This window comes from Canis lupus, chromosome 11 (assembly GCF_011100685.1).
Source record: "Canis lupus familiaris isolate Mischka breed German Shepherd chromosome 11, alternate assembly UU_Cfam_GSD_1.0, whole genome shotgun sequence".
NCBI lineage: Eukaryota > Metazoa > Chordata > Mammalia > Carnivora > Canidae > Canis > Canis lupus.
Window position 1 is genome coordinate 43351403 of NC_049232.1, and position 20379 is coordinate 43371781.

General features: G+C 36.7%; 1 pseudogene; it reads right to left on the reverse strand.

Moving 5' to 3' along the window:
- Positions 1-2151: 2151 nt before the first annotated feature.
- Positions 2152-3524, reverse strand: LOC100856699 (annotated as a pseudogene).
- Between the last annotated feature and the right edge of the window lie 16855 nt (positions 3525-20379).

Genomic DNA, 20379 nt, shown 5'->3' on the forward strand with positions numbered 1-20379 from the left:
AAAATCTTCAAATAATAGATATAATACTTTTCCATCACCTGAGAAAGTTTCCCTATACCTCCTTCCAATCATTCTCCCCCTTGTAGACTACCACTGTTGTGATTTCTGTCACCATTGGTTAGTTTTGAGCATTCCTGAATATTCCTTAAATGGAATGATATTCTTGTGTCTGGTTTCTTTTGCTCAATATGATTTCGATAGTCATCTCTGTGTTGTTTGTATCAGAGCATTATTTTTTTTAGTGTAATATTCTGTTGAATATGTTCTAATTTGCTTTTCCATTTCCACTGTTGATGGACATTTGAATTCTTTCAAGTTTGGGGTTATTAGAAATAAAATTGCTATGAAAACTCTCATACAAGTCTTTCTGAGGACATCTGCTTTGGTTACTTTTGAGTAAATATTTAGATAAGAATTTCTTGGTCATAAGGTAGGTATGTTTAACTTTATAAGAAAGTACCAAACAATTTTCCAAAGTAGTTAAACCATTTTCAAACCTCACTACCAATAGCAAAAAGTTCTAGTTGCTACACATTTTTGCCAAATTTTGATCTTGTTTGTCTTTTTGATTATAACCATTTTCATGCATATAAAACAGTAAGTATCATATTGTGATTTAACTGACTTTCTGTCCAATGAAAATGATGTTGAATGCCTTTTTAATAAGCTTAAAGTAAAATCATTTGGAAAAGTGTCTGTTTAAGCCTTAGTCCAAGTTTTTACACAGTGGATTGTATTTTTTTATTTATAGGAATTTCTTTATCCTAGATTCAAATATTTTGTCAGATATTATTTGTAACAAATATCTTCTTCCAATCTGGCTTGACTTTATATTTTAATTATATCTCTTGGTAACCAGAAATCTCTAACTTTGAGAGAGTCTGATTTAACAGTTTTCTTTTTCATATTTATTGGGTTTTAAAAAATAGCTTCTCAATATATCTGCCTATCAGAGTTGCAACAATCATCTTCCAGATTTTCTTCTAGGAGATTTACAGTTTTACCTTTTATATTTATCTCTATGATCCATCTTGAATTAAGTCTTAGGTGTAGTGTGAGGTAGGAGTCAGGGTTCATTTTTCTTTGTATTTACCAGGTTATTCCTCTACCATTAAAAAGGATCTTTCTTTCCCCATTGAGTAGCCTCAGAGCATTTGTTGGAAATTTAATATTTTTGTGTTTTCCCCTGAACTCTCTATTTCATTGATCTATGTGTATTTTTTTTATGTAACACATCTTGATTACTGTAACTTTATAGTAAACCTTATAATCAGGAAGTAATCTTCCAACACTATTTTTTTTATTGGAGTTCAATATGCCAACATATAGCATAACACCCAGTGCTCATCCCATCAAGTGCTCCCCTCAGTACCTGTCACCCTGTCACCCCCACCCCCCGCCCACCTCCCTTTCCACCACCCCTTGTTCGTTTTCTAGAGTTAGGAGTCTCTTATGTTCTGTCTCCCTCTCTGATATTTCCAACACTATTTTTGAACAAGTTTATTTGGACTAGTACAGATTGTTCTCCATAATGCAATTTAGAACCAACTTGACCATTTGGCAAAATGGCCTATTAATTTGGATTGTGATTATAAGATATCTATAGATAATTTGTAGAATATTGACATATTTATAATATGGAATCTTTTGATCTAAATCATGATCATTTATTTAGGTCTTTAATTGAGTCCAGTAATGTACAGTTTACACTATTGAAGACTTTCATTTGTGTATTTTTAAAAAATTCTTTGAGAAAGAGAGAGAATGTGTGCAAATGTGGAGGAGGAGCAGAAGGAGAGGGGAGAAAATCTTCAGGCAAACTCCCTGCTGAGTCTGCATGACCCTGAGACAATGACCTGAGCCAAAGTCAAGAGTTGGACGCTCAACTGACTGAGCCACTCAGCGCCTATATATATATATATATATATATATTTTTTTTTTTCCATTTAAGACAGGGAATACTTTATTCAAACCCATCAGAGAAATGGACAGCTTGGGTCTGTAACAAAGTGTTTTTTTTAAAGCATAGGTCAGTAATTGTATATGAGAGTATATACACTGCTACATACAAATTAACTGATCAGAGCACAACTTTTTAATGTTCAAAACAGAATAAGCTTCCCTGTAAATGCGGCGCCTTTCTTACATTTTTAATTTTAGTATTCCTCTCCTTCTTCTTCACCCTCTCCTTCAACAGAATCCACACCAACCTCCTCATAATCCTTCTCCAGGGCAGCCATGTCCTCACAGGCCTCAGAAAACTCTCCTTCCTCCATGCCCTCAACCACATACCAGTGAGCAAAGGCATGATTGACATACATCAGGTCAAACTTGTGGTCCAGGCGAGCCCAGGCCTCAGCAATGGCTGTGGTGTTGCTCAGCATGCACACAACTCGCTGTACTTTGGCCAGGTCTCCACCGGGTACCACAGTGGGAGGCTGGTAGTTAATACCCACTTTGAAGCCAGTGGGGCACCAGTCCACAAACTGGATGGTACGCTTGGTCTTGATGGTGGCAATGGCAGTATTGACATCTTTGGGAACCACGTCGCCATGGTACAACAGGCAGCAAGCCATGTATTTACCATGTCGAGGGTCACATTTCACCATCTGGTTGGCTGGCTCAAAGCATGCATTGGTGATCTCTGCTACAGAAAACTGTTCATGGTAGGCTTTCTCAGCAGAGATGACAGGGGCATATGTGGCCAGAGGGACGTGGATGCAGGGAAAGGGCACCAGGTTGGTCTGGAACTCAGTCAGATCCACATTCAGGGCTCCATCAAATCTGAGGGAATCAGTGATGGAGGACACAATTTGACCTATCAACCAGTTTAGATTAGTGTAGGTTGGGCACTCAATATCGAGGTTTCTACGACAGATGTCATAGATGGCCTCATTGTCTACCATGAAGGCACAATCAGAGTGCTCCAGGGTGGTGTGGGTGGTGAGGATGGAGTTGTAGGGCTCTACTACAGCTGTGGACACCTGGGGGGGCAGGGTAGATGGAGAACTCTAGCTTGGACTTCTTGCCATAATCGACAGAGAGACATTCCATCAGCAGGGAAGTGAACCCAGAACTGGTTTCCCCTCCAAAGGTGTGGAAAACCAAGAAGCCCTGAAGACCTGTGCACTGGTCAGCCAGTTTCCGAATTCAGTCCAAGACAAGGTCAATGATCTCCTTGCCAATGGTGTAGTGCCCTTGGGCATAGTTATTGGCAGCATCTTTCTTGCCTGTGATGAGCTGCTCAGGGTGGAAAAGCTGGTGGTAGGTACCAGTGTGAACTTCATCAATGACTGTGGGCTCCAGGTCTACAAACACTGCCCTGGGCACATGCTTGCCAGTGCCCATCTCACTGAAGAAGGTGTTGATAGGAGTCATCTCCTCCCCCAGTGGTCTTGTCACTTGGCATCTGGCCATTGGGCTGAATGCCGTGTTCCAGGCAATAGAGCTCCCAGCAGGCATTGCCGATCTGGACATCTGCCTGGCCAACGTGGATCGATATACACTCATGCATGGTTGCTGCTTGGCAGCTGCCAGGTGGATGGCGGAGAAGAGGAGAGGTTGTTGCTTCTTACAGCACGACTCTTAGGTGGTGCATGTAAGAGAACCTCGCCCCTATATATTTTTGAAATTAATTTTAGGAATTAATGTTTAAAGCTGTTATAAATGAGATAATGAAGGTCATTATTTTTCTGGGGCACCAGACTCTTGGTTTCAGCTCAGGTCATGATCTCATGGGTTGTGGAACGGATCCCTGCATTGGGCTCATGCTCAACAGGAAGTCTGCTTGAAGATTCTCTCCCTCTGCCTCTCCCCTTGCTTGCACTCTCTCTCTCTAAAATAAATAAAATAAATCTTTAAAAAAAGTTTTCATTTTTCAGTTGTTTGCTATTGCTATGTAGAAGTACAATTGGTTTTTGTGTGTTGACCTAGGATTCCATGATCTTCATGAATTCATTTATTCTAGTAATTGTTTTATATATTCTTGAAGATTTTCTATGTAAACTACTATATCATTTATGCACAATTGTAGTTTTATTTTTTCCTTTACAAGCTTTATGCCTTTTATTTTCCCTATTGCACTGAATAGGAATTCCAATATAATAAATACAAGTGGTAAGAGTGTATTTTTTGCTTTCTTTCCTATCATAGGTGGAAAATATCTGATCTTTATTTTTCATAGAAATCCTTTTCCAGATTATCGAAATTTTCTTCCATTCCTAGTCTACTGAAAATTTTATTATGAGTAGGAGTTGAATTTTGTCAACTGATTTTTAATGCACCAAACATTTCAAGAGGGTTTTCTACTTTATTCTGTTGGTGAATTATAGAGTGAAGGTTTTTTATTTTCTTTAATGTTAAACCAACCTTGCATTCTGGGAGTAAATGTCACTTGATAACATTTTATACTATTATACTTTGTTGAATTCAGTTTACTATTTATTGAGAGTATGAGTTAATCTTTGTGCATAGGGGTATTGGTCTATAATTTTCTTTCTCTTAATGTATTGTGTTCATGTCATGTTTTTCCTGTGTTTTTTTTTTTTTTTTTTTAATTAGTTTGGGAGTATTTTCTCCTGTTTAACTTTCGTATTTGTGTAGAATTTGTTTTTCATTATAGAGTGTTTGATTTCCTGTGTGAAAGCATTTGTGTCTGTCAGGTATGTTCTTTGCTAAAGATGTTTGATGATGAATTTAATTCATTGATGGCCATAAAGCTAAATAGATTTTCAATTTATTTTATGAATTTAGTAAGATATGATTTAAGAGATTTGTTGACTTTGTTTTTGAATTATTGCAGAAATTTGTTGATAATATTGCCTTATTTTAAAATATCTGTAGGTTTGTAATGATAGCTCCTCTAACATTTTTGGTCATTTGTATTTCTTTTCTTTTTTTTTTTTTTTTGTATTTCTTTTCTTGATCTATATTTCTATTAGTTAATTAACTTTTTAGTTTCTGAAGACTCAATGTTTGGCTTTGTTAATTTTCTCTTTTGTTTGTCAGTTTTATGCTCTTTATGATTCTCTTCTTTCCACTTACTTTGGATTAATCATGTTATCATTTGTCATTTTTATTTGTACCTTGGATTTTCCTTCTCTAATGTAAGAAATGCAGAATAAGACACAAGGGGGAAAGGGAAAAGTTTTTCTGCTTGTCTTATCAGTCTAGTAGGAACTTTAGAAAAGGCCTTAGTGGTACATGTGCTAATTTAAGTTAAATCCACTCAACACAATATCTGATATAAAACCCATTTATCATTACAGAGCAGCATCTCTCCTTGTAGGAGAAGGTAGTGAAGTGTCTTAAGAGGACCATATACTGCTGCTTCTAAGTAAAATAAGGATTTGACCATACACAATGAGAGAATGAATAAAAATAATAGCAATACTACCACAAATAATATTTAAAAACCAAATGAATATATATTGAATGCTAACTATTTTCTAGGAGTTTTATATTATATTTAGTATTAGACCTGGCTGCTTTCTTTCAATATTTGTGAGATTTATCTCTGTTTTGCAGAGTCATTTTAATTACTGGATCATATCTCATTATATTACTATATCAAGATTTATTTACCTATTCAGCTATTGATAGCCATTTGGTTAATATCTGGCTTGGGACTATGGCAAATAATGCTGCAATGAATATATTCTTATATTTTGTTGTACATTTATATACATTTCTGTTGGGTAAATATGTAGGAATATAATTGCTAGGTCCAAAGATTTTTGTACTTATGTTCACATTTAGTAAATATTATTAAATAGTTTTCCAAAATGATTAATCAAGGAGAAATTTCTTTTAAAAAGAAATTTAAATATTTTTATAAAAGGGAAAACTAATATCACTGACCATAATTAGAAAACTAATCACAAGATAAAAACATAATTTAAGTAAAAATTTTGTTTATATTTGTGTTACCTGGTATAAATTTTAGTGCCATAACATGTGTTGGTACCATACTTTGAGTAATGCAGTTCTGTACTGTTTACCCATAATTAATCATATATTGTTTAGTCTTATTGTCTTTGCAACTATTATATTTTTCAAATGAAATATAATTGTCTTATTTTCTACGGCAGAGACATTATAGTTTTATCATTTGTATCATTAAAAATAATTTGGTCAAAGTCTTAACTATTTCAGAAAATACTTATTGTAAGTAGTTTTTAAATCAGCTATTAGCCACAAAAATTTTTCTTAGCCTTAAACCAGTGATGGTATTGTATTTTAAGCACATGCATGCTTGTGTTATATTACATTTGGTACTTATTAGAGGTTGTTGGCATGCTGGAGTGAATAAAGCTTTGGAGTTGGATTTAAATACCCTTTTTTCCTCCCCTCACCCCTTTTTTTTAGTCAAGTAATTTAATCATTGAATCTGTTTTTAATTTTTATTTATTTTAAAGATTTTATTTATTCTTGAGAGAGAGAGAGCGAGAGAGCGAGAGAGAGAGAAAGAGAGAGAGAGAGAGAGACATAGGCAGAGGGGGAAGCAGGCTCCATGCTGGGAACCTGATGTGGGACTTGATCCTGGAACCCCGGGATCACACCCTGAGCTGAAGGCAGATGCTCAACTGCTGAGCCACCCAGGTGCCCCTGTCTTTTTTTTTTTTAAACAAGAAATAGAATGCATTGTAGCATAAAGTTGAATGAAGATTAAATAAGATAATGAGAGTTAAGCTGGATGTTGTTGGTGTTCAATAAATTTCCATCTATGAACTGTTTTTCCATGACCTTGATTGAAAACTAAATGACTTAATACATATTAAAAAATAAATTTGCTTCTATAAATTATTTAAGTATAAGTAACTATATATTTGAATATGCATAGCTCTTTATTTAAAAGTGTCTTAATTTTCAGTCTATACCATGTCTGAGAGTGTCTTACTTATTCATCCTTTGCAATAATTAAACAGAACAGGAATCTGGCTTAATGAGCCATACAGTACCTTGATAATGGCCAGCCTTATATAATGGTGTATAACGTGGACTTTGAAATCAAAGAATGAGGAGTTAAATATTGGCTCTACACTTTCTTGCTATTATGACAATTATGTAATCTCTTTGGATTTAAATTTCCTAATCTACAAAATAGAGATTATAATACCAACCTCAGTGTCTCATACATAACACAGTCACTCTTAAATGATAAGAGTTTGTACTGAAACTCTACTTTCTTAGTGGATTGGGAATTAAGTCTGTTTATCTTCTGCTTTCTTAGCAAATTCATATCTTTGTTTCATGTATTTATCTATAAATAGTAAGAAAAGGACACTGTTCATATACTTGAGTATACATGGTCTTTGTAGGCTGTCACACATAGGATGTGGTGAATCTTGTGTTCAGTGAACTTGCCCTTGATCTGAGTATTTCATTTCAGGAATAGATAGTACATTGTTGGGAACAGCATAAGGTAACTATATGATTTTTTTTTAATCTTTTAAAATGTCAATTTGAACTTGTAAATTTCATAAATGCAAAAATAAAAAAGAAACAATAGCAGTCATTTTGTATGTAAATCCAAGAAACTTTTAATTTCATTTGTTTCCGAGATCTAGGATTCTGAGAAGATTAGGGAAGTGGTTTTTTTTAAGTTTGAGTTAAGTAAGCGTTCTAGATGTACAAAAGCTGGGATGAAATTCGTTAATAAATAGAAATTTATTGGTATGTCTGACTTAGTTGATTACATAGCATTGAACATAGGACTTCAGAAGCAGGGGGAAAAGTATGGGGAAGAAAAACAGATAAAGCAAATTATTTGGATCTGGAAGTCATTTGATTGTTGACAGACACTTCCATTGCTATCCTCTTGTGTCTCAGCATTAGTTGCAGTCCTGTTTTAAGTCAGGAACTGTCAAATTCTAGCTTCACTCTTGAAAACTGTTGTTTAATTTGGGTGGCAAATACCCAAGATAACTTTTTCATTTGCAAAGAGCAGCAAACTACCTGAATAACTTGTGGATTGTGTGAAACACTAGCTAAGCACCGCTTGAATTTATCTGCCAGCATAAAATGCTTCTCTGTGGATGATGGTAGGGAATTCCTAATTTTAGAAGCAGTGGATAAAACAGCAATTGTGTATATTACCAGCGCACATAATCGTCATAATGAACTGACTAGGAATGAGTCTTCCTGTTATCTCTAGTGTTTACAAGTGATTTTATTGATCATTTAATGAATAATTCCAAATATCCACAAAGTATCCAATAAAACCAAACATACAGATTTGATTTCAGTATTTGGGAGAACTTGTTTATGTGAGAACTTCCACAATTAGAAGAGGTGGTATTGGAGAAATGCTTTTAGTTTTTCTTTTCAGTTTTACTCAGAGAACAGTGCTTTATCTGATTGGAGAGGTGAGGGACTAATGGCCATTGTTCCACATTTTGTTTTTGAATATGAGGCAACTAGGTGGGTATCTGTGCTGCAGACCAAATCTTATTGTAGAGTAAGCTCCAAGGGACTAGAGAAGGAGCAGGGAGCCAATAGGTTTAGATTCACAGCAATAAAACTATTCCATAGATTGCCATTATCCCAACTCCTGTATCTTTTCCTAAATTGGGTCTGAACTCGGAAGGAGAGAGGTAAGTGATTTATTGGTTCTCTTATCTCTCAACCTAAATGTTATAAAGATATGATTCCAATGGACATATTAAAAGATTATCAGAGAACTCTATGCTGGCTGTGAAAGCTGAGCTGTTACTCGGAATGGGAGTCTGTCATTTGCACACTGCCGGAATTAGGGGTGCAGTGATCAGCATTGCTGGCTGTACTTGATGCAGGATCAGTGGGAAGAGCTCAATAAATCTCTTCTTCTCATAGGAGAGTGGGAGCTATTGATCGCCAGTGGCTCCATTAGCTCTGTATGACTTCACTGAAATTAAAATCTTCAGGGCTCGATCTTCCCTCAGATAGCTATATGTACACAGGGTCTAATCTAACCTTGTATGGGGAGGTGGGATTTTTTTTTTTTTCTATTCCTTCTGTCACCTACCACCTAGGTATTTGAGATGAACAGGCTCCATCCTTCAGAATTTTAATAGGCCTCTGTTTAAAGTAGTGCTTCTGACCTTTATGAAATTAAAGAGTAGGGAAAGCATTGCCAGTAAGACTTAACAGATCACTCTGTCTGCTGGCCAGTCTCCATTTGTGTATGTCTGCTCTTTCCCAGAGGAAAAAGAGCCTTTCATAAAACCACCTCTAGGGCTCATCAGGATGCAACTGAAATGTTGAAATCAGATAAATCAGCGGTTATTAAATATGATAGACTGAGACACAAAGATACAGGATTACTTGTGTTTCATGCTGGAGGTTTTATCACCCTGATGTATACATTGTGGCCTTGTTATATTAATGGCAGGTCCTAAAATGTTTATTTTGCTCTTCTCTTGATTCTTGACTCCATCAATAGGTACAAACTAAAATTGTTTCCTTGATATTATCAGAGGAATAGTACTGTGCAATTGCTATTGAAAATTCAAGAGCCTCTCACTTGATAAAAAAAAAAAAAAAGGCAATGCCTTTTTTCTAATACAGCATTATGTTCCTGTTACCTGAAACTCAGAGATAGATATTGAAATAGCCATTTCTCATGGGAAATAATACGTACTATCTAATGGGACCACTTAAAAGCATGTATATGGAGTCTGAGATTTGGAGTAAGGCTTTCTGCCAAAAGTATACCAGCATCACTGTAGTTGTTTGATGGAAAAAATCACAAAGCCATATATTTGTGGAAACCATTTAGAAAAATAATGTAATATATTACAGCAACTGTTGGTCGAATTTTAAAAATATAAGCCACAAATGCATATTGTGAAATATATTGACCTATATACTGTCTAGACATCCTAAAGAACCATTTCCTTTTACAGAGATTATTAGGGAGATTGGAGGCTATCTGTTAGATTAAAATTTATGCCAACCCAGCGATAAACTAAAGGTATCACAATTGTCTGTATATTGCCTTAATCAAGTTAGATAGACTAGATGACCTCTGAATTTCCTTTAACTTCACAATTCCTCAGAATCACTTTTCCAAACAAAGTAAACAGCTAGAAGTTTTTATTCCTCAAAGCATACCAGGTCAATTTAAAATCATCTATGGTGGCCTTAGTTATTGAGTTTGAAACTTAGTGATGTTATTGAAGGACTACTGAAAGGGAATGTTAAACTAAGTCCTCAGAATCACTTGAATAAAGATAGAAAATTTTTACTTTTGTATCTGTAGTCTTTTTTTTTAAGGATTTACTGTAATTAGAAGTATAATTTTTACATTTTCTAATTGTATAGTCTTATACAGAGAGTTAAGAGTTAAATAAGAACAGTGATACTCTTCTCCTTATCCTCCTCCCCCCCAACAAGGACACGCACAAATGCAAATATATTCATGTAAGTTCTCATACACAAGGGTATTTGAGTTCGAAAGCAATTTCTTATGGTAGGCATTATTTAGTTATGACTTAGTGGGGTATAGTCTGAAAGGAGAATACTTTGCCTTGAAGGGAGGGCAGGAGTAATGGGTTTTGCAGGGAATGAAGGAAAACTTTGCCTTTAGAATCAGGTCTGATCTAAACCTGCAGGTGACTCTGTGGCAGATTTGAAAGCTTTACTGCTCTACTCCTCAGGCTGAGATAAAACGAGAGATCTTGAAAAAGCAGAAAGGATAAGCTGAGATTTAATTATTTAATTCTCCCGTTGAGACAAGGCATTAAAAAAAGTGAACTTGAGCCCCTCCTCATATGTTCAAGAAGTGAGTCCTCTGTTTACAATTTAGTAGATGGGGTGCCTGTTGTTTTATAGTCCAGCCCTCAGCTCGCTTTCTTGTTCAGCACTGAATGGTTGTTTCATGATGGGTAAGTCACTTAACCTTTGTGTGCTGTATTCTTTTCATCTGCAAATAGAGATGATAATGCTCACTGGGGATGTGTTGCTAAGATTAGGCAATATATGATTGTGAAGAGCAATATATATGCTAAATAACAATGATAATGCTGTCTATCAGAGCGAATATTTGGATAAGAGAGCCTAGGCAGTTTTGTGAATAGCATCTCCTGCAGAGAGAGGCTTTAGCAAATGATTACCTGGTCTGTGGGACTCATGTTTTGTAATAAACTAAGACTATCTCTCACAAACTCTCCCCCCCACCCACCACATACCTCTGTGAAAAATTTCAGAAATTAAATACCAAATTCTTCTATGGGGGGGGGTGGGGAGGGATAATAGAATGTCATGTCAACATCCTTTCTGCAAGGTCTTCTGAAAGTTATAATTTTCTTTCAGGAATTCTAAATTTAGACGTTGGGAACCATTGTAATGTGCAGTGGAAAAGCCCAAGCCTGTACAGCCAGCTTGTGTGTGAAGGTTATCAGTTTATTGAACCTGTAATCTCAAAATCTCTTTTCTATTTCTGGAGAATGCACTTCCTTAGTACCTTTTTTTTCCCCCTTCTCCGTTTGTCACCTAAACCCACCTTACTTGCTCAGATCCTTAACAGGGTTAAAAATGTTACAGCTAGAAGGAAGAACCTCTCATCACCAACTCCGTGACAGAGACCAGCATTTTGTTAAGGGCCAAAAGACTGCTACCACCTCTCACTTGCGTGAGATGTTCCTAATGGCATGCTGCTATGTTCTGAAGTGAGTGTAATGACATAAGGTCACAGCGAGAAAAATACACCTTCCCCCCAAGTGCAGTGATCTCACTGGATAATAAGAAAAAGGATCTTCAGTTGGGTTTTTAAGAAAACCACACTTTATAGAGAGATGGGGGTGAGAGCAGAGGCATGACCGCTTCATTTCAAACTTGACTTTTTTTACTTCTTCCTTGAAGCTGCCACTATGATAAAGATATCTCATACCTACTTAGTAATTTATCCATTTCAAAATTAACTCCCATGAATTTTCTGTCTTTGAGCATTACCAAAGAGCACTGTAAAGCAATTAGGGAAATTTTATTCTCATTTCACAGGTAAGTAAACTGGGACCCCAGAAAGAGACAATTGCATATTCACAGCCTTCCAGTTCTTTTGCAGCCGACAAACAAGAAACAACCAACGAACCAAACTTTTTCATTATGTAATACAACTATTTCAAAAAATTTGTGTCTATCATCCTAAAGAAAAGTGGTGTCTCTGAGAGCCTTTTTTTTTTTTTTTTTAAGATTTACTTGTTTACTTGAGAGAGAGAGAGAGAGAGAGAGAGAGAGAGCAAGAGCTCGCATGAGTATGGGTAAGGTCAGGGAGAGAGGGAGAAAGAGACTCTCCAGCAACTCCCTGCTGAGTGTAGAGCCCAACGCAAGGTTGGATCCCCTAACTCTGAGATCATGATCTGAGATGAAATCAAGAGGGAAGTTCAAGACTGAGCCACCCATGTGCCCCTCTGAGAACCTTTTAAACTTCAATCTTTAATGGAATAAATTCTAGAATAAAATTTGGTATTTATTCAGAGCAGATTAGACGCATAATATTTTAAGGGTATCAGAAAAATTCCTTCTATTCCTTAAATAATGCTACCATAAGTTCACAGAGGAATTTTCTTTCATTCTATATTAGAGAAAAGGCTCAAACACAAAGACTTCTGATGGAGGTCACAACAGTGGCTGAGATTTCTAAAGCCTGGTTTGAAGTTTTTTTCCTGTAAGCATGTTAAAGAGGGAGAAGGGTTATATTGACAGAGGTTGTGCTTTTTAAAGAGAGGCTGAAAAAAAAAAATAAAGAGAGGCTGAGAGTGAAGAATAGTGACTCAGGTGATGTAGAAAATGTACTTCTCTTACATTACAGTTTAGCTCAGGGGTAGCCTATGGGCACCTTGTCTGTATTGATTGGAGCCCATGCTGTGTCAATGGAATGCCCTTCCTTGGATATACCAATCACTGCATATGCTGGAACATTTGGCAACCCTTGGGGGCCTCTACACTGTTACACAGCCAGTGACAGCACAGGCAGCACAGATGGGCAAAACTTGAAATCAAAGAAAGCAAATATTTTCCTCTTATCTGGAATATTCAGCATTGGTTTACTTAGGCAAGGTTTTCAGATGACCATTAAAAATGGCTGATGTGTTATATCCCCAACTGGTCTGTACATTCCTTAAGGCTAAACTTAGGGGGTATTGGTATTCAGAACTGTCTATAGTGTATCAGGCTGCTTCTGCTTGTATACTAAGTCTTAATTGTGGTATGCAGTCTGTGACAGCCATCTGCTGAAGCAGTCACATTTCTCTCTCTTTCAGACTCAGTGAAATTAAAATATTGATAAGAATAATTTCACAAGGTGAGGAAGTTAATAGAGTAATTGGAATTGGTATGCTCTTTGAATTTAAGCTGAACATCGAGTTTTGTCTGTGTGTGTGCAATGTTCTATGCTGTTGAGCATCAGTCATTTTGAAATTAATACTTTATCTCTTATAAGAGCCTCTCATCATCCTGAGAGAGATAGGCAGGTAGCAAAGTTTTTACATTTTTGTATGTGCTTTTGAGGTTTTGGTCAACGAAAATATATATAAATTCAGAAGGATATTATTCACTTGTCCAATAAATATTTATTGAAATCCAACCAAGATTTCCAACAAAGGAACACTTCAGAAACTTTAGTTTTGAGTACACACTAAAATCACATCATTATGACCTTGCTGCAGGGATAAAGGCCTCTACTGGGCCAATTCAAAGATTTGTTCTTGGTAAACACTTTGTAAGAAAAGAAAATGAGTACATAGTAAAAATTAAGCTAAATACAAAAATAAGAGTATGTTTGGTCAAAGATGATTAGACTTTTGGCTGATAGTTAAGTGGGCCAGGTGGATAATTAGTTTCCCAGAACAAGTCTTATAATTCCATTAAGTTCATCATAAAATTGTTTAAGGAATGCTAACATCTTCCTTAAGAGAGGCTCAGCACAATGTTTTTTTTCTTATACGTGTGATAGATACCATGAATTTGCTGGGGCTACACAAATTAGTGAATGAAGGTCGGAATCCTCTGAAGAACAGAATATGGTCTGAATTAACAGAAAAACAACTGTGTGAGAGCAGTACAGAAGAGATTCCAAAGGGGAAAGTGGGAAATTTATAGTGGGTTCTGGGCAGTGGATCAATTATATGAAAGAACTCTTCTTGGAATTCAGTTGTGACAGAAAATTTTTTCTAAATTTTTTTCAGGAGGAAAGGAAGACAATTTGGGAAAGTGGACATACAACCTTAACTTGTAGAAGGGGCAGAAGAGTTAAGCTTCCTGCATTGTGAAACTTTTGGAACTCTGGGTTCTGTTAGCATTTGCAGACTAAACATGGGGTGAAGACTGGGAAATGAGATGGTATTGTTGCAAGACATGAGGTGAGCAGAATTGTCAGAGATTGGTCATTGCCATACTCAAGAATTTACATGTTACTGTGTAAGGAATTCAAGGTAATGGGAGATTGTAAGTTGACAACTCATGATAAAATTTTATTTTTTAAAATTTTATTAACTTTAAAAAAAGTATAATTAATATACAGTGTTATATTAGTTTCTGGTGTATAATATAATGATTCAACAATTCTATATCCAGTGCTCATTATGATAACTATACTCTTAATCCCCTTTGCCTATTTCACTCATCTCCCTCTTACCCTGCCCCTGTCTCTGCTCTGGCAACCACCAGTTTGTCCTCTATGTTTAGGAGTCTGTTTCTTGGTCTCTTTTATTCTTCATTCATTTGTTTCTTAAATTCCATATACGAGTGAAATCATAGGGTATTTGTCTTTCTTTGAGTGACTTATTACACTTAGCATTATATCCTCTAGGTCCATCTATGTTTTGCAAATGGCAAGGATTCATTCTTTTTATGGCTGAGTAACATTTCATTATATATATCCAACTACATCTTTATCTATTCATCTACGGATGGACACTTGGCTTGCTTTCATGTTTTGACTATTATATTTTTTTAAAGATTTTATTTATTTATTAATGAGAGAGACACACACACAGAGGCAGAGACACAGGCCGATCGATGTGGGACTTGATCCTGGATCCCAGGATCATGCCCTGGGCCAAAAGCGGATGCTCAACCACTGAGCCACCTAGGCATCCCTGGCTATTGTAATTAATGCTGCAGTAAACATAGGGGTGCATATATCAACAAATTTTCTTTGGGTAAATACCCAATAGTATGATTCCTGGATCATATGGTAATTCTATTTTTAATTTGTTGAGAAATCTCCATACTGTTTTCCATAGTGGCTGCACCAGTTTCCATTCCCACCAACAATGCGTGAGGGTTCTTTTCTCTCCACGTTCTTCCCAACACTTGATGTTTCTAATTTTTTTGATTTCAGCCATTCAGAAAGGTATGAGGTGATATTTAATTGTGATTTTGATTTGCATTTCCCTGATCATGAATGATGTTGAGCATCTTTTCATGTGTCTGTTAGCTATCTGTATATCTTCTTTGGAGAAATGTCTGTTCATGTCCCATTTTTAAATTGGATTATTTGTTTTTTATTGTGTGTGAAGTTGTAGAAGTTCTCTATATATTTTAGGTATTTACCCCTTACCAGATATATCATTTGCAGATATTTTCTCCCATTCAGTGGGTTGTCTTTTTGTTTCATTGATGGTTTCCTTCACTTTGCAGAAGCTTTTTATTTTGGTGTAATCCCAATAGTTTAATTTTGCTTTTATGTCCCTTGCCAAAGGAAACCTATCTAGAAAAGTGTGTCTATGGCTGATGTCAGGGAGATTACTGCCAATGTTTTCTTTTAGGAATTCTATGGTATCAGGTTTCACATTTAGGTCTTTATTCATTTTGAGTTTATTTTTGGGTATGGTGCAAGAAGGGTAGTCCAGTTTCTTTCTTTTCTTTTCTTTTTTTTTTTGCATGCAGCCATAGAGTTTTACTAATATCATTTCTTGAAGAGACATATTCCTATCATATATCCTTGCCTTCTTTGTCATAAGTTGATTGACTTTATAATCACGGGTTTATTTCTGGGTTCTCTATTCTGTTCTGTTGATCTCTGTGTATATTTTTGTGCCAGTACCATACTCTTTTGATTATTACTGCTTTGTAATATATCTTGAAATCTGGGATTATGACACTTTCATTTTGCTCTTCCTTTTCAAGACTTCCTTAGCTATTTGGGGTCTTTTGTGGTTCCATACAAACTTTAGGATTGTTTGTGTTCTATGAAAATGCTGTTGGCATTTTGATCGGGATTGCATTAAATCTGTAGATTGCTTTGGGAATAATGGACATTTTAACAATATTGGTTCTTTCAATCCATGAAGATGAAAGATCTTTACATTTGTTTGTGTTGTCTTAAATTTCTTTTATCAGTGTTTTATAGTTTTCTTGAATACAGGTCTTTTACCTCCTCAGTTAAATTTATTGCTAGGTATTTTATTATTTTGGGTAAAGTTGTAAGTGGAATTGTTTTTTTGATTGTAGTATAATGCTTTACATTCTGTTTTTGTGAATTGCTTGACTGATTTGATAGATATGGTTGATTCTACTGCTTTTGTGCTTTAACCTCCAATATTGGTTTTATAAGTGATTAGTCTACGACTTCCATTATGTTTTAGGTACCTGTGACATTTTTTCCTTTCTTTATTTTCTTACCCCTAATCATGGCCTTTCCTTTTCACTCAAAGAATTCCCATGAACACTTCTTGTAAGGATGGTATAATGGTGATGAATTCCTTTAAATTTTGTTTTTCTTGGAAACTTTCTTTCCTTCTATTCTGAATGGATAAAATATTCTTGATTACAGGCTTTTTCTTTTCAGTACTTTGAATATATTATGCCATTTTCTACTGGCCTGCTGAGTTTGTGCTGAAAAATCAGCTGATAGTCTTATGGGGTTTTCCCTGTTTGTAACTCTTTTTTTTTTCTTGTTGCTTTTAAAATTCCATTTATCACTAATTTATGCCTTTGTAATTATTATGTGTTTTGGTGTGGACCTCCTTGGGGTACTCTTGTTGGGGTCTCTACCATCTGGATGTGGATTTCTGTATGCTTCCCCAGATTAGGGTAGTTTTCAGCTATTATTTCTTTAAATATTTTTTCTGCCCCCTTTTCACTTTCTTTTCCTTCTGGGATCCCTATATTGTGAAGGTTATTACACTTGATGGTGTCACTGAGCTTCCTTAAGCTAGTGTCATTTTATATTCTTTTTTCTGTTCAGTTTGGTTGTTTTCCATAGCTCTGTCTCCCAGGTCATTGATTTGTTCTTCTGCTTTCTCTAGTCTACTATTTATTTTCTCTAGTGTATTTTTAATTTCAGTATTGGGTTCTTCATCTCTGACTGGTTCTTTTTTTGTATTTTCTATCTTCCTACTGAAGGTCTTACTGAGCTCTCCATGCTTTTCTTAAGTCCATTGAATATCTTTATGACCATTACTTTGAATTTTCTATCAGGCATACAATTTGTCTCCATTTCTTTTAGCTCTTTTGCTGTGATATCCTATTCTTTAATTTGGGACATATTCCTTAGTCTCCTCATTTTATCTTACTCTCTTACTCTCTGTGTCTGTTTCTATGTTAGGAAAGTCAGCTATGTCTCCTGATCTTGAAAGCAGTGGTCTTATGAGGAAGAAGCCCTATTGTACCCTACAATACAGTGTCCCCTGTTTACTGGAACATTGTGCTTCAGGGGTATCTCCTATGTGTTGCATGTACCTTACTGTTGGAGTTGAACCACATTTGCCTTCAGCCCAGTCTTCTGCAATGGCTCCTTTTGCCTGTTTTAGGCAGAGTTTGGTTCCTGTTTTGTTAAGGGGCTGCTTTGGGGTTGAGTTGAGTCGGACCAGATGCCCGCCCTCTGCTTGTTTTCCAGAACTGTGATTGCACTGAACTGTGGGGAGCTGTCCCTACATTTCCCCTATAGGGCTTTCACTGGTGGGCAGGATCTGCAGTCAGACCAGATGTCTATCCCTAATCTCTTTATTGGAGTTGCGGTGACCACAGACTACCCAACTCTGTGTGTTGCCCCCCTGTGAGGTTTTTGTGGGTAGGCAGTACCAGTGGCTGCATCAGATGTCTGCCTCTGTAGGGGCTGCAGTTGAACTGATATGTTCAGTTATTTTCCCCTGTCTTCAGGGCAATTCCCTCTCCATAATGATGAAGTGGTGCTTATTATTCTAGGGGCTGCTTGCAGAATGAGATGCATCTGGCACACTTAGAATCAACTCCTGTGAAATGGGGTGGCTCAGACAGGGGAGTCTGTAGGAAAACACAGGGACGGGACCCATAGAACTAGCGAGGTATCACTAGTTTGCTTGTAGGATGGACCTGGAGTTGCTTTGGAGAGACTTCTGCCCAGTGAATGGGTTGGGTGGAGGGAACAGGAGAACATAGGGGTGGATCACATGATATTAGCCTATTAGGTAGCAAGTGTTTAGGTAGGTTCCCTCAGTCTCGGATCTGGGGGAGGAAATGGTGCCCACCAACCCTTCTATTCTTGGAAATGTCTTCTAAGGATCCCTTTCCCTCCTGTTCACATTCTGAGTTTAGTAAATAAATCTTCCCATATACCCCAGGCACTTTTTTTTTTTTTTTATGAACCAAGGTGACATTTTAATGTTTTATGAAAAAAGTGAAGTTACACATCAAATACAAAACTCAAAAGCTTTAAAAATTAAATCACACACATATATACTCAAGAAGTCACATTAACTAAAAAGGACACAAGTCCCTGAAATGGAGACTGGCCTGGAGATTCTGGGTTGCTTCAGTCACTGTGACCCTCAATCTTCAGAGCATTTTCACCAAACACTTGTATCCTCATATAGGCCCAATGGTATTAGGCAACTGCCTGCTTGAAACTCTAGGTTCAGGAATAGCCACACCTGCAGGATATTCATGAACACTTAAGAAGCCACAGTTCATTGAAGTCCAGTGGAATGAGTTCTCAGCCAAGCCAAATCTTCTTTTATGATGTGGAAACCCAGGCTTAATATAGTCCAAAGTTACACAGAAAGTTAGAACACAATTGCAATGAAAACTCATTGCCACTTTAACTGAACAAGTTGGAAGTCAGCCTATGTTTCTCTCGATAAAACTCATCCCATTGTTGATAATCCTTTGATTCTCCACTGCCTGCAGAATATATTCCAGTTCCCCTAGGAGAATATTTCAAGTCTTTCTCTTTTGGGACTTAACTTCTATTACTTGTTTTGGGTTTTTGTTGTTGTTTTAAAGATTTTATTCACTTATTCATGAGAGACCCAAAGAGGCAGAGACATAGGCAGAGGGAGAAGCAGGCTCCCTGTGGGGAGTCCATTGTGGGACTCAGTCCCAGGACCCCTGGATCACAACCTGAGCCAAAGGGAGATGCTCAACCATTGAGCCACCCAGGTGCCCCAACCTATACTAGTAGCATGCTGCCTACTTGTCCTGGGTCTTGACCACACCAGATTTGCCATCCCCTTAAAAATCCCCTCTCCCAGAATTAGGCTTGTAGGTTACTGAATGTTGAATGAATGCTCTTGGCTATGTTATCATAGTTCATTCTCTCCTATCCCCCTGAAATGCCCTTTGTTTTTGCTGTATGCTTCCTCTATACCATGCATTCTTTAGGGTACAAGGTGGGTCCCATCCCACTGGAAGGAAAACCTGAATATAGACCAGTGTTTTTAGAGTAACAAACTCCAGACTGAGCGTGAATTTTCATTGCAGTTGTGTTCTACTACAGGCACTTTTCAAACCGCTGCTTCTGTGCTATAACTCAGAGCAGTTGTTAAGCTATCTCAATAAGGGTGGGGACTCAGTTTACCATTGCCATCCAGCTTTTCCAGAGCCAAGCCCACTGATTTTTTAAGTTCTTGGTCTTAAGCCCCATTGATTGTAAGAACTTGCCATATTAGGCCCTTGTAGTTTAAAGCTAAATGTTATGCAGATGCATCTTCCCAGTGCAAGTCCCTCCTATCAGAGGTGCCTGGTGTGGGCTCTCTTCTTTTCCTTTCTCCATGTTTGTGGTGTCTTTCTCTTTTGTGATTCATCTGGCAGGTTAATTTCTTAGCATTTTTGAAATGACCTCCTCTCTACCATCAATTAGAGAGAGCATGTTCTATATTCTTTAGGTTGTTTTCTGGGTTAATTATACTGATATGGGTATAATGTAGGTATATCTGTGAGATGAGGTGAGCTCAGGGTCCTCTTACTCCACTGTCTTTCCTGGAACTCCAAAGATGATATATTTTAGAGCAAATTCTGAAAGAAGTCTATTTTTTCATTCCATAAGTATTTATTGCTTAGTTTTCCCTAAGCATTATTTTAGGCACTGGGTACACGGAGGCCAAGAAAATAATAAGGCTCCTGCCTTCATGAAGCTTACAGTTAAATAGGAGGGAAAAGATACTAGATGATAAACAACTGAGGTATATACACAAAAAG